The sequence below is a fragment of the Salmo salar genome, chromosome ssa22 (genome assembly GCF_905237065.1).
Source record: "Salmo salar chromosome ssa22, Ssal_v3.1, whole genome shotgun sequence".
Lineage (NCBI taxonomy): Eukaryota > Metazoa > Chordata > Actinopteri > Salmoniformes > Salmonidae > Salmo > Salmo salar.
The window spans coordinates 23,254,259-23,270,385 of record NC_059463.1 but is presented as its reverse complement, the minus strand read 5'-3'; positions in this window follow the sequence as shown (position 1 = coordinate 23,270,385).

Here is a 16,127-nt window from a genome sequence, read left to right as displayed (position 1 = left end):
TGGGAGTAGTCAATACGAAGTGGTAAGTAGGGAGTAATAAATAAGGAGTATTGAGTTGGGAGTATAAAGTAGTGAGTAGGGAGTGGTAAGTACGGAGTAGTAAGTAGGGAGTTGTGAGTAGGGAGTAGTGAGTAGGGAGTTGTAAATTGGGAGTAGTGAGTAGTCAGTAGGGAGTGGTAAGTAGGGAGTGGTAAGAATGGGGTGGTAAGTAGGGAGTTGTGAGTAGGGAGTAGTGAGTAGGGAGTTGTAAATTGGGGGTAGTGAGTAGGGAGTAGTCAGTAGGGAGTGGTACATAGGGAGTGGTAAGTAGGGGGTTGTGAGTAGGGAGTGGTGAGTAGGGAGAAGTAAATTGGGAGTAGTCAATACGAAGTGGTAAGTAGGGAGTAATAAATAAGGAGTATTGAGTTGGGAGTATAAAGTAGTGAGTAGGGAGTGGTAAGTACGGAGTAGTAAGTAGGGAGTTGTGAGTAGGGAGTAGTGAGTAGGGAGTTGTAAATTGGGAGTAGTGAGTAGTCAGTAGGGAGTGGTAAGTAGGGAGTGGTAAGAATGGGGTGGTAAGTAGGGAGTTGTGAGTAGGGAGTAGTGAGTAGGGAGTAGTCAGTAGGGAGTTGTAAATTGGGAGTAGTGAGTAGGGAGTGGTACATAGGGAGTGGTAAGTAGGGGGTGGTAAGTAGGGAGTTGTGAGTAGGGAGTGGTGAGTTGGGAGTATTAAGTAGTGAGTAGGGAGTAGTAAGTAAGGAGTACTGTAAGTTATGAGTAGTAAGTAGGGAGTAGTGAGTAGTAAGTAGGGAGTAGTAAGTAGGGAGTAGTAAGTAGGGAGTAGCGTGTGGAGAGGGAAATTATAGAACACCCCAGCAAGGCGTTAGGCAGGCAGCTGCGTGTCACCAGAGTTGTATAACCCCGGCATTGAGCAGAGGCCAGTGTGCTGGGTGTGGGGCCAAGGCAGGAGGGCCTTCCTTCCTCACGGTTCAGCCACTATGTGAGGCTCTCCAGCTACAATTAAAGCAGGGCATATCAATAAATGATGAATGTCAAGTGCAGCGTGTTATTTGGCTTGGCTGGTGCCCCATGTTGGGTCTTTGCCATTGCAGGGCAGGGGGACAGGGGAAACAAGGACAGGAGGTAGGGGGTTTATAGGGGCCACACGCCAAATGTCACCGCCCTTTGAACACTTCTGGGAATGTAATATACGTACACTCAAGATGCAGAGGGCAACTGTCACGTCTTAAGCTATCCGTTGGCATTTGGGAATCTGGGACGCTTGCCCTGTGCCAGGCCAGGAAGGAAAGGGATCTGGGAGAGAACGGTGGTCTGTCAGGCAAGGGCACAGTGGACAGGGAGGCCCGGGTATTTCTGACTCCCCATCATGGTGTTATGAGCCAGAATCACCCAGACATAACATTTGTCCTCAACAGTGTCCACACAAGCTACCCCTGGTCTGCTGTCTGTCACTGTCATAAAGACCTCACAAAACCTGGGGCAGAATACAACACAGAGCATCACCTCAACTAACAGGCACTAAGAGATTATGAGCAAGCACGTGCACAGATGGAGGTCTTTTGGCCTCCTATGAGAAAAGTGTCCTTTCACATAGGTGGCATTGTAATGATTATGAGCTATGGACATACCAAAGTCTCATACAGTAAACAAAGTGTTTTGGCTTATCTAGACTGCACTGTATGCCTGCCAAAGGAAAAGTGATTTTAAGTATTTGACTGGACCCTGCGTGACTGGTGATCCTTGTGGCTGTGTGGTTCCTTCTTTAGACACATTACCCGGCCAGCCCCAGTTATTAAGCTGATTGTTTCAGGCTCTTTATGATGAGCTCAGTCAAAGACTCTGGGTCTTGATCTGCTCTTTCAGATTGGTGGTAGAATAATATCCAGTCCAGTGCATCCCAGAATTTAACATCTGATTAGTGTATGCATACCAGCATCTCCAATCAGATTGCTCAATGACTTAACAAATGCTTTCCAATGTTACTTTTCCCTGAAATCTTGAGCTGTAGATAGGAAGTAAAAACGTGTTACGTACTAGTGTTACATTTCATTGGTGCCTTGAATCTGTTTTGTAACATGCATAAAATATTCTATATTGTACATTGAGTTTTAAAAAGGTTTCTAAAGTTTGTCATTTCCCTTTTGGAAAATTGTTTCATATTAAGATCCTACATCTGTATAATGAATGAGAATATGGTAAAAAAAAAGGCACACCATCTAATACATTCAGTATTTCTAGACTCCTGTCAAGTGGAAGCAGGATGATATGTTTACTGTAAGTGCCAGTTTGACACACACTGTACATAGGGGCGTAGGAGCAACTCTGACATTGGGGGGGGGGAACATTTTGCTACGCTTTTTTGTTGTTGGTGAAAATGTATTTTTAAATACTAATTTCTAGTGATAGACAAAGCTTGACTTACAAATGGACAAATTTACAAGACTAAGGGGGGACTTGCAGTGGGGCACCTACTCTGGTACAGTCCAAACAGTCTTAGGGCCATGGCGATTTATATTGTAGTGAATACCTTTGTAACTGTTGATGGGGATATATTCAGTTAACAACCATTTTGTACTCTTTCTCTGCTACTGTATGATTCATTACCTAGTATTTTTCTCACTTCCACTGTCAGGTTGTTAGTACTGCTTCCCTACATACACAATTAACAAAATGTTTTTAAAGTAGGCATGAATGATAAACTGGATTTAATCAATCTCCACTCTACACAATGATCAAAAATAAAATATAATCATGGCTGCTTCTCTCCTGCATGAAGTGAACACATGCAATACACCCTCTGGACTTAAGCTGCTATCCTTTTCAGAGATCATATGATAATTCAGATGGATCCACACTATAACAGATCACCACTATATGAACTCTATTAGCTTGGAAAGGCACTTCTCACTATCTTACATGTTGGTTTGTGGCCTCTTTCTCCCTCTCTGCCTGTCTCTGTCCATGACTGTCACTCTCCTGCCATGATTATGATAGTACAAAACAAAGTCTTAAGTCTTAACACATGGAACACACCTTCATGACCCATAATCACTATGATTATATTAAAGACTTTTAAGCTAAAGCGCTCAAATTTGCCAACTAGTTTGCCAGTGGTGGTGTGCAGGCAGTTATCAAGAACCTTGCATTCCTTCGAGAAAAAAAACTGTTATGTCCTCTTTTTTCTCTCTTCTTGACTGGTGGCACATCCATTGCTAACTTGCTGACCCTATGATGAAGACTAAGACAATGATAGTGCAATTAATTCTGTAGCTAGCACGTATTGTTGGCTTCAAACATTCACTATCAGTTTTTTACACAGCCAGAACTACCCAGCACTAGCTAGTTAGAGCAAACCTGACACAGTTAAAAATTACTAAACTGTAAATGTAAAGCTAATTAGCTACTAGCCAGGAGAAAGCCAGTAGTTGCTCACGTTCATTCTAACATATCAAAGTGTATTCCCAGGTATACCATTTTTACTTAAACTTACTTTGTTGTTGCCAGTGGCGAACCATCATTCAGGGCAGGTGGGGCAGAGCATGTAATTATGGCATTAATTTGTGTCACATATCAGTTTAGCAAACTTTTTTTTAAATCCTTGAGTTAATAAAGCAGCATACAAACATGGTCTCTTCCTTTGAGTAGGTGTAACCGCTGTCTGAGGAAGAAGTGGACCAAAATGCGGCGGAGTTAGGGTTCGTCATATTTAATTCAACGAACACTATGCAATTCACAAAAACAACAAAACTGACAGCCAACACAGTCCTGTCAGGTGCAACCACAATGACAAGAACAATTACCCACGAAACACAAAGGAAACGTAGGCAACTTATGTGTGACTCCCAATCAACCACAACCCTCTACAGCTGTGCCTGATTGGAAGTCACACGGCCAAAATCAATGAAACAATAAAAAAACACACACTCCCTTCTGCCACATCCTGACCCAACTACACCCTCAACTGGTCAGGACGTGATAGTACCTCCCCCTCAAAGGTGCATACCCCGAAATGCACCTACACAAAACACAGAAAAAAAAAAAAACGACAACAAACCAAAAAAAATCCCCTAAACAAAAAAAAGGGAGGGTGGCTGCCGTCATCGACGGCACTGTGCTACACCCTCCCTCCCCAACCCACTTATCCTGGAGGTGGCTCAGGTGCAGGACGTGGACCTCGCTCCACCTTCGGCGTCGCCCACTTCGGTGGCGCCGATAGCTGCGCCGGGCAGACGGGCCACTCGGGCTGACCCTGGCAGACGGACCACTCTGGCTGGGCCGGAGGACAGACGGGCCACTCGGGCTGACCCTGGCAGACGGACCACTCGGGCTGGGCCGGAGGACAGGAGGGCCACTCGGGCTGGGCCGGAGGACAGACGGGCCACTCGGGCTGACCCTGGCAGACGGACCACTCGGGCTGGGCCGGAGGACAGGAGGGCCACTCGGGCTGGGCCGGAGGACAGGAGGGGCAGTCTGGCCACTCTGGCAGCTCCGGGCAGTCTGGCCACTCTGGCAGCTCCGGGCAGTCTGGCCACTCTGGCAGCTCCGGGCAGTCTGGCCACTCTGGCAGCTCCGGGCAGTCAGGCCACTCTGGCAGCTCCGGCTCAGGATTCACCAGGCTGGGGAGACATAACGGAGGCCTGGCTCTGGGCGCAGGCCCTGGACTCACCAGTCTGGGAAGACCTGCTGGAGGCCTGGTTTGAGGAGGTGGCACAGGAGGGACCAGGGTGGAGAGACCCACTGGAGGACTGGTCCGTGGAGGAGACACGGGCTTGACCAGGATAGGGAGACCCACTGGAGGACTGGTCCGTGGAGGAGGCACGAGCTTGACCAGGATAGGGAGACCCACTGGAGGACTGGTCCGTGGAGGAGACACGGGCCTGACCAGGATAGGGAGACCCACTGGAGGACTGGTCCGTGGAGGAGGCACGGGCTTGACCAGGATGGGAAGACATGCAGGAGGCCTGGTTCTGGGCTTAGGCACAGGACGTGCAGGGCTGGGAAGACATGCAGGAGGCCTGTTTCTGGGCGCAGGCACAGTCTTTACCAGACAACCAGCACGCACCTCAGGACGAGTATGGAGAGCTGCCTCAGGTGACATCATTCCCACGACACGCTCATTAGGGCGAATGCCGTACTTTATGCACCACACTAGCAGCTCTCTCATCTCTCTCTCTCTTAATTTCCCCATCAACCCCGTCACAGTCTCTGCCTCGTATCCCTCGCTCACCTCCAATGTCATCCCGACTGGCTCTGGTTCCGACCTCAGTTCCACCGACTGTCCCGTGTGCCCCCCCCCAAAAAAATTATTGGGGCTGCCTCTCGCGCTCGTTGCGCTCTCTCTCCTCATAATAGCGCCTCTCCGCTCTCGCCGCTTCAATCTCCCACTGCGGGAGGCGATAATCCCCAGCCTGAGTCCATGGTCCCTCTCCGTCCAGGATCTGTTCCCAAGTCCATTGGTCCATCACGCTGTACTCCTGCTGCTCCTTCCTCTTCCGCCGCTTGGTCCTGGTTTGGTGGATAATTCTGTAACGGCTGTCTGAGGAAGAAGTGGACCAAAATGCGGCGGAGTTAGGGTTCGTCATATTTAATTCAACGAACACTATGCAATTCACAAAAACAACAAAACTGACAGCCAACACAGTCCTGTCAGGTGCAACCACAATGACAAGAACAATTACCCACGAAACACAAAGGAAACGTAGGCAACTTATGTGTGACTCCCAATCAACCACAACCCTCTACAGCTGTGCCTGATTGGAAGTCACACGGCCAAAATCAATGAAACAATAAAAAAACACACACTCCCTTCTGCCACATCCTGACCCAACTACACCCTCAACTGGTCAGGACGTGACAGTAGGGCAGCTCCAAAATGCAGCTGTTTCAGCCTAGTGCAGTACTTTCTGTGGTGGAGGTGTAGCCTTCTTCTCTGGTTGTGCCTTGACTGGATCAAGGTTCTGTCACTCATGCGGACACTAAGTCACAACAGAATCTACCAGAGAGCTAGACAGTTCAAGTCCCCTTGGATGCTGCCATAGCTTTAGAGTAGTAGTGCCCATCCAAGAAGGCTCAAGCTCATTGGCCACAGATAAAATTTGGTCAAATCACGTTATATCTCCCGTAGCTTTGATTAGACTGATCATGTCAACATCATACATCCAAAATCTTCGCTAGCAAGCCAGCTAGCTAGATAAACAGTCATCATCATGAACCACATAGAAAATCTACCGGCAAATCCTTTTCAATCCTTGTCACCTGAAGAGATATTAGAGATAAAATGTCTTGGTGCTCTTCAGTCATAAACAAGTTGGAAATTCAAACTGAAAGGGGGATACCTAGTCAGTTGTACAACTGAATTCCTTCAACCAAAATGTGTCTTCTACATTTAACCCAACCCCTCTGAATCAGAGAGGTGCATGAGATGCTTTAAATTGACATGTGCCTTAACTGCCTTGCTCAGGGTCAAAACAACAGATGTTTCCCTTGTCAGGTCAGGGATGTGATCCAGGAACCTTTGCCATTACTAGCCCAATGCTCTAACCACTAGGTTACCATTGAGTGGTTGGGAAGGAAGCAGCATCTAACTGCAAGCGTCACCAAAATAATAACTACTTTGCTTCCCCTGCCTGCAATTCGGTGGAGATAGTGTGTGGTCGAAGTCTAGGTTTAAGGATTTAAAACATTTATCTGAAAGGGTCAAAACATGAGAATTGTGCATCACATTTAGACAACGCTGTTAAACTGATTTAACAGGGGAAATCAAACGTTCTGGCTCAGCTAGACACCGCACATAGACAAGTCATGACCTTCACAACCAACAAATAACATAATTAGCTCATGTGGTTTTCTCCATGAGGAGGGGGATACTATATAATGTTGTTGGGTCTGTAACCATGTTTGCCAGTCACACTCTTTTCCCATTCAAATATATTTGTTAAACAAAAAGTAAATTAATAGAACAATGTAATTCCAGTTCATATTGCGAGGGTTGTTTTGTTTCTGCAATGCGCTTTCCGTGCATTGGTGTATTGTCTTTAAAAGTGGATCCTAGTGATTGTATTTTCCTTCCTTTTTTGACCACATAATAAAATACTTCGATAGGCTAACCGCTGAGGCCACATCCCTCTCTCTCTCTCTCTCTCTCCCTCTGTGTGTGTGTGTGCCATGACTTAAAGATGAGTAAAGTTAAGGCCTCAACATCTTGCTAAATGTATCTGAACTAACATCTATCTTCATTTCTGTCGGTGTCCATTTCGAAAATGCTGAACGAATAGGCCTACCTTGTCGCAGCTCGTTTGCTTGCACTTGCTTATACTTAGAGATAAGTGTTAATGATATACTGTAAGAACAAGCATTATGAATTTACTGAACATAAATGTAATAATGTTTGTGTATGGTTCAAAATTCAAAACTCATGTCAACATTTGTTATTATTGAAGGAGAACGCTGTTCTTATCGAGTTCCACAAATCCACAAGGAGTCAGTAGAAACCATATTTATTTAAACAAGTCAGCCATATCGTCTATCGTTGTTAAAAAGGCAGTAAATGAGACTGAATTAACTGTTCAACTGTTTCGCTGCCAGACGAGGCTCCGTAAGGATTCCCTCCATGGTGCTGACAGGAAAGCTCCGCTGTTGGGACAGCTTTATGTAGGCCCTAACAGTTTGTGGGCACCGTTTGTCACCTTTATAGTGCATTTAATGTATTGTTTAGTGTTATGTAGTGGCTTCACTGGCATGCATCTAAAGAAATTGGTTGAGTTTGCCCCACCAAGATTTACATGATAAAATCGCTTTAGTAATGATGGCGCGCATGGTGCTGCACAGTGCTTTTCTCTCACTCACACACTGCCACACTGCTTTTAACAACCGAGATGGAGAACAAAGCCGTCAGTGGAGATGAGGGAAGTGACTCACGTTCCAGAAGTGGAGGCATTTTCAAAATAAAAGCCCTCAATAAATTAGGAGGTGACACGTTTTTCAGAATAAAAGTTTCGTAGATGTATTTTTATTTAACCTTTTCACATGTGAGTTCCAAATATCTCTAACGGTCACCCCAACGTGAGTTGTTTTATGCACGTGATGTCAAAATGCACTCCCTGTTGCAAAATGTGATTATTACGAACAGGACAGTTAACATGAGCTGCCTGCAAATTATCTATAGGCCATATTTCAACTTGTCAATTTTAATTTATTTTCTAACAAGTTGTATATTCTAACAACAGTTTGAATTCAGGTGTGTTCCGCCTCCTCATTAATTTACATAGAAGTAGCCGATTTCAGCGTTGCGGACAATTTACGTTTGAGGCTTTACTGAGCCAGATAAACTTCGAGGAGAGCCCACCACACTTCACTCATGTTTGCACAGATCAAGTATGCATATATTTGCGCTGTCTTGCAAGAATTGGAACATTTTCTTGCTGTCGCTCACTTTGCCTTCCTTGTTGTTTTCCTTACAAATAACAACTTTGGACATGTGTGTGTTACTTTGATAGCAAGTTCCTGATTTTCTGTATATCGTGTTGTCGTTTTTACTGTAGGCGCATACGGCATCTATGTATGTATGAATGTATATATGGAGCATAATGTATTTACAGTTTTATTCACGTTTTCAAGTACTTGTGACAAATAATGCATTCCGATTATTGCATCTATTGTAATAGACACCTATAATGTGTAAAATACTTTTTTGAAGGTTGTACTAATGATAATGAGCTAAGCTATTTGCCAGCTATGTGTGGCGCCATGTTTGTTGACATTATACAATGCATTCTGGGTGTCAGGTAAATGTCTGTCAGACCAAAGATGTTATAATGAGGTGAAGGAATGGTTCACTCATCTTTTGGGTGAACTTCCAGAAGTGAATGAAGGGAAGTGGATGATCGTAGACGACACACCCCATTCAACATGCATACTATAGACCAAACTCATCTTGTCTCCTCTTATTATCTTTGGTTGATTCGAAAAAATAAACATTCTGGCGCACACAAACTACCCAGCGTCGGATTACTTTCGATTTCTAGAAAGTGTTTTACTCAATTATTTTAATCAATGGTGAGCTCACCCATGATGTGATTGATTATACATAGTAATTGCTATTAGCTAATATATATTGTAGGTCCGTCAGCCATGAGTTTGGGCGGCAGGTAGTCTAGTGGTTAGAGCGTTGGGCCAGTAACCGAAAGGTTGCTAGATTGAATCCCTGAGCTGACAGGTAAAGCATCTGTTGTTCTGCCCCTGAACAAGGTATGCCATCATTGTAAATAAGAATTTGTTCTTAACTAACTTGCCTAGTAAAACAAAGAAGTTATGAAAATGTTACCGCTTGTGTTATGTCAATCTTTCCTCAGTTAGCGCTAGGACAAATGTAGCCTACATTTTCCAGTTTGGATGATTGTGTTATGCTGTAGCTACTTTTGTGAATGTCTGAACATTGCATACAAAAATAAACTGGTCACATTCTGGACATAACTTTGTAAGGACTGTGTTTGTGCAAAATGTTTCTGTGAAAAAAAGTGTGGCCTGCTCAAATGCTGATTATTGCGTCAGTCGAAAATGGACGTTCTAAATAAGCATTCTAATCAAGCATTCTAATCACACCGGTTTGATCGTACGCAGCAGAGACCACTATAGAACAATCACAACCATTTGTTGGTACGTGTGAAAAGGTTAAAACATTTTATATAAAGAAAACATCAGCCAGGAAGCATAGGAACTGAGAAGTGGTCTGTGGTCCCCACCTGCAGAACCACTCCTTTATTGGGGGTGTCTTGCTAATTGCCTATAATTTCCACCTGTTGTCTATTCCATTTGCACAACAGCATGTGAAATTTATTGTCAATCAGTGTTGCTTCCTAAGTGGACAGTTTGATTTCACAGAAGTGTGATTGACTTGGAGTTACATTGGGTTGTTTAAGTGTTCCCTTTATTTTTTTGAGCAGTGTATATACTTATTTCAACCTGCTGAACTATGACTTAAGCTGCATTCATGAATCATTAATTAGATTAGCCCTGAGTTAAGTGTCATACTGTCTATACATATTCCTGTTCATCCAAGTGAACAAAAGGGAACAGGAAATTACGTTTCAAAGGAGAAACTATAAAGGGATGCAAACATGCCAACACGCGCGCACATGCACACACACAGACAAAGAAAGTGAGGGAGAGAGAGAGAGAGAGAGGGAGAGAGAGAAACAACATTGGCAAAAGGGTCAAGAGGTCCAGCCGAGAGATGGCTTAAAATGATGACATCTTTAGCATTATGCCACAAGTGATTCAGTCGAGCAGAGGGCACGAAGGTCCACTCTGTCTCACTGACCTTCCCCAACAGACAGAACACACTGCTCCTTGGGCATTATAATGGAGACGTGATCGGCAGCATATGATATATAAGCATGTTCCTGTTTCAGATTTCTGTGAACAAAGAAAGCATTAGAGAGGGCTCAATATATCTCACTCAGACAGAATTAATCATTCCTCTTTTCAAAGGCACATTAACGTTGAAGCAGCTGATGGAAAAAAACATGTTCTCAACCATGGCAAGTTGAAGCAGGGAGATAGTTGCTACGGAGATAAGTCCTATGAGCGCGAGGTGTGACCTACATGTCACAGATTTTTTCATTTATGTAGTATTCCTCCCTCTATCCCCATTCCGCCTCATTCCCTCTTTCCACCGGTCTTAAAGCTAGTTGATGCTGAGGTCACATGACTGGGCAATACCAGCCACACTCCTCCTTTACTGCCCGTCAAAAAGGACGGAGACCTTGACATTGCTTTTTTTTCCTTCTGAGCTCTGTCAAAGTCATCGCTTCACATATGACGAGTGGGAGACTATTTGTGAGTGACACCAAAGAAGTGTCCCTCCTGTTCTCAGCTAGTTAGCACGTTTAAGGACGTTCTGTCAGCACATGCCGTGGCCAGCATCCTTCCAGACACTTGTGGAGAAATGTGATGACATTTAAGCTGTGTATGGCATGTTACAACTTCTCCAACAGGGCCTGAAAGCCACATCCGAGCAGTGATGGATAGATTCAGTCCAGGGTGAAATTCAGATAGACTACATCTCTGAGTGGTTCAAACACACACACACACACACACACACACACACACACACACTCACTCACTCACTCACACAGTAATTGTCTTTATCAGATGACTTAAAGTTAGTTGATGTCTTATATATTCTCTCTCACTCTCTTTCTCAACATGGTCTCTCTACACCTGCTCAATCAGTCTGCTGTTCTTCTCACTGGGAAGGCCTGATGGAGATGTGTGGAACAGATCAGGATTTTAGCTATAAGCAAACTGCAGAAATCCTGAACTCTACATATTTGGATTTTTAAGGTAAAGTTACTCCATGTGTTTGAACCCCATCCCACCTTCACAACACAAACCCATCCCACCTCCCGTAACCTAACGTCGTCACAAAGTTGCCTGGGCTGTGAACCTTCTTTTTGGAGAGGCTCCATGAATAAGACAAAATGTCCTCATCAATTCCCTTCTGATCTAATGAATGTCTCCAATGCATGAAGCACTCAGCAGTCGTTCATGCACCTCATCATCTCTCATACCACCAACCTTCCAGACAAAAGTCACCAAGAGATAACCTGCAACAGCTTCTCGCTAACAGAATCAAGTGAGGTGTCTGTTTGGGTGTGTGTATCTACAGCATGTGGGTGTCTTCAGGGTCAGCTCTAGCCTGACCACCACCACCATATCTTTTAGTGGCCCCCCTTTTGATGGCGGAGAGAAAAATGTAGTTTTCTAAGTTAATTTCCTGCAATTCTACACATTTTGCAATGGGGCAGATATTTTGGGGGGCAGTTTTAAAGTAACATTTCTGCAGTTCTACACATTTTCCAATTAGGAGGAGAATTTTTTTGGCTGTTTTCTAAAACATTTCATGCAATTATACACATTTTGCCATGACTGATGCCATGTTAATGATATCTTAGTGAGAGTGACTAACAAAATGCATGCCCGGTTGATATTCAGCCATGATAACTATACGTTTAGATAACTGGTTAGACTAATTTACCAATCTAAGAATTGTTAGTTGACATGGCTAATTGAGTGACTGTCAGTGACTGACAGAACAAGAGAAAAACTGCTGATGTAACAACCACATTTAAAACTTGCACCATGTGTATTCTACTATTCAAGTTGAGACCCAACCCGACTCAATTTAAGGCTTATGTCGCTTATGCCTGGAGCATGCCCTGGTTGTCTTTCTGAAAGAAGGGGGATTGAGGTGTATGAGTATGAGGTAGATTGCAGCTGTGAAATAGAGGCAGCAGGATAGCAACAGCAGAGAGGAGGAGTTCCCTGGAAACTTCTCCCTCTGCCTGGATCAGTCAAAGCAATTCAATCCATCACATTCTCCTCCCCTCATCCCCTCCTCTCCATCGCTTCTCTCTCTCCATTCTGTCCTTAGGGTGTGATGGATGGCGCAGGCTAGACATGCTGTTCATTCCTGCTCAACACAGGCAGGAAAAGAGGGAGGAAGACCCCCCGCCCACCACCCCCATGGTTCTTGGTCTGACTCTGTCCTCATCACATCCCCCTCCCCTCCTGCTGCCAATTATGCATGCTGGGAAGATCCTTTGGGCCAACAGCCTTTCCTCATCAACCTTCCTTCTTCTTGTTTGTTCTTTTTAGTATTGTAGGAGAAACATGGTTACTTTTTCATACAGCAATTATTAAGGTACCATGTTTTTAGGTATTATTCTGTTGTTCTGTCCATGTTCTGGTTTCACAGAGTTAACCTAACATGTATCATCTGTTTCTTGAGCTTGATACTACTAGAGATTGGCTGGTCCATGGACCATTGCTGATCAAATACATGATTATCTGCTGGCTAGTTTGAAGCTTGAGATAATGAATCACCTGATAGTCTGATATCCACCTGATATAACCTTACAACACTTGTGGTCAATGATGCTCAGATGGGTTGCTTGAAGTGACTGTCCTATCTCTAATATTCTCCAATCAATCATTTCACTGTAGTCAGTAATAAACATCCAGCCCATGTCACATCGGATGAAATTAAATCTGACCTGTGATGTGACCTGTGACCTTTGACAAATAATGGACAGGAACAGTAATCTACTGGGACTTCAAAATACACCTCAGTGCCTGCCAAAAGATTTGACCAGTGTCAGCGCATGTCCAGGGGGAATAGGAGTTGACATTTATTGCAATGTTCGATGGATATCCACCCATGACTCTCCACATTTCCTTACAGCCCAATTGTTGACAAATCTCATCAGATCAAACTTGACAATAGCGGCTAAGCTGTTCTGGATAAGCAAGTCAAGCACAAATGGCTGTCTGCAGAGAGAGAGAGAGAGAGAGAGAGAGAGAGAGAGAGAGAGAGAGAGAGAGAGAGAGAGAGAGAGAGAGAGAGAGAGAGAGAGAGAGAGACCTTGGGATATACTGCCCCCTTGTGCTCTATCAATCACTGTACGGTTTCTTGTTTCTTGGCTACCCCACCTTAAATCCTTCATTTAACCCCTGGGTATCCCATATTCAGGTGCAAGGTGGGTAAACCATGGTTTGAGGTTTTCATTGATTTATTTGTCTCACTTAAGGCATGCCATCAGCACAGGAGTTTGCATTCTGTCTCCAGAAAATCAAATGCCGGTTCACCAAAATAAACTAATGTAAAAAAAATATTAGCCCCTTTTCGGAGGAAAAAAGTTACTTTGTTTAAAAAAAAATGTACATATACATTTTACATGCATGGTACTTTTATGCACAGTGATTAAATAAATAAAAATATATTGTTTTTGGACAACAGATCATGAACTTTTAATATAGCCCCCCGCACCTCTCTGATTCAGAGGGGTTGGGTTAAATGTGTAAGACACATTTCAGTTGAAAGTATTCAGTTGACTAGGTATCCCCCTTTCCCTTTCCCTAATCCCACCCCTCAGCTAGTATTATGTTGGTTAAAAAGGAATTTGGGTGTTAGTAATTACCAGACTAGCAATGCTGAATCTCTGCCACTAGAGGGCAAACAAGTCTTTCTTTTCAGATTGAGCAGCCTTACCCAGTATTCTTGCAGTGATTGATTGGATACAACATTATATTCCTTACCACCAGCATGGATCTGACCTTGCATTTCACACACAATAAAATATAATTCTTCCACTCTTCCTTATTATTCATATTCAACCAAAGAGAGTGTGCAGAAAATGGTTTTGGTCTGTGAGTAAGCTAAACTGAGGCTGAGCTTGGCCAGGCTGTGTCTGTGTGCTACCAGTGAGGTGTCTGGGGTTTGAGAGTTCACAGTGTTATATAGGTCACACCCAGCAGATCAGACTCCCTTCATCCTGTCATCTCCAGAGGGCCTCACTTTCAATTATGCACATAGCCTCCTCAGGCATCTTCCTTAACACACCCCCAACCCCGCTGTGCTTTAGCAAGACTGTGTCCTCTTCCCTTTCCTCTCATACTGGAGAAATCTACAACAAGACTAATGATTCAGTGCTACGGTAGAGATAGTCCCTTTACTCCATGCAGCCCATGACCCAACATAACAGCATCTGTATTTTACTGTACAAGATGAAAGTATGGTACACATAAAACAGAGGCCAGATGTTTCTTGGTGTATTTGGAGGTTTGAATTTAAGGGTGAAATGTTAGCAGCACTAAGTGCTGAGCTCCCGGCTCTAACACGAACCCTCTCCGTCCTCTGTACCTGCTGGGACCGATTTACAGTTGTTCACCGCTGTCATTCCCTATGAGAATGAGCCCCCCCCCCCCCCCCCCAAGTCAGGTCATACAGAACTATCCAACCCCTTGCTACCTCAGATGTCCGTAATCCTTGGACACATGAATTCATTATTTCAAAACACACATTTTTTGGGCAGCCTGTACTGCATTAGCCACTCTATCATAACTCAGGGAGTTTAGTTTGTTGTTGATTAGGAGCAGTTGTGTGGTAATCAGACCCAGCTCTCCTTAGCCCAGTGGAACCTTGATGTCCTATTTCATTTTAATGCCACATTCTATCATTCTAACATGTGCTCAGGTGGGCCTGGGTTCACAACTCCTCCCCCTTCCACACAGCCGACTTTTGAACTTTACGCTATAGACTCAGAATGACCTGGTGATCTGAGAAGAGCTTATTATCTGCACAAGGCTGTGATCTCTTAGACATCGTTATGGAAACCATGCACTACGTGATCCCCTGGGACCGCCTCTGGAGTAGTGACATTTGCAGCAAGGCAGGTACAGCGGTAACAAACAAACTGATGATGAATGATCATTAAGCTACACACAGAGAGAGAGAGAGAGAGAGGGGAAGGGGAGAGTTAGAGAGAGAGGAGGAGAGTTAGAAAGAGAGAGAGATTTAGAGAGAAAGAAAGAGAGAGAGGGAGAGAGAGAGAGAGGCTGGGTTGGAAGGATATTTGGCTTGTTTTGATTCATTGATCCCTATACAGCTGCTGCTGTTTCAACTTATAACACACAACAAACTCAAGAAGAAAAAAAAGGTTGCTATTGTTAGGCAGTGGTAGTGAGGAACAATACCACCCCACACATACTCTCCCCATTTTTCTGCTGCACGATTCTGTCCATACATCTGCACAAGCCTGTGCCTAGTCACTTATACCCCTACCTACATGTACATATTACCTCTATTAGCTCAACTACCTTGTACCCCTGCACATTGACTTGGTACTGTACTCTGGTATATAGCCTCTTTATTGTTATTTTATTGTGTTACTATTTCCTTTTTTTATTTAGCAAATTTTTCTTGCTTTTTAACTCGGCATTGTTGGGAAAGGGTTCATAAATAAACATTACGTGGTAAAGTCTCCACCGGTTGTATTCGGCACACGTGTCAAATAACATTTGATTTGACATCTGAGATGACAGGCATTTCCCAACCTGCGCTCATGGTCGGCCCTACTGGGCCCAAAGTCATCATAGTTAACGGTGTGTAAAGAGAGACTCGCGGGTGGTCGAGATTAGAGGGAGAACGGGTTTGGTGTGCCAGCGGGGTCTCACCACTGAACTCCTGAACTCCGTCTCCTACTCACGGGGTAAACCCTTTAGCACACACGCCAGTCTCAGCGAGGTCACACCGAGGTCTCTAGCCTTTCACACGTCAACTGCTAATG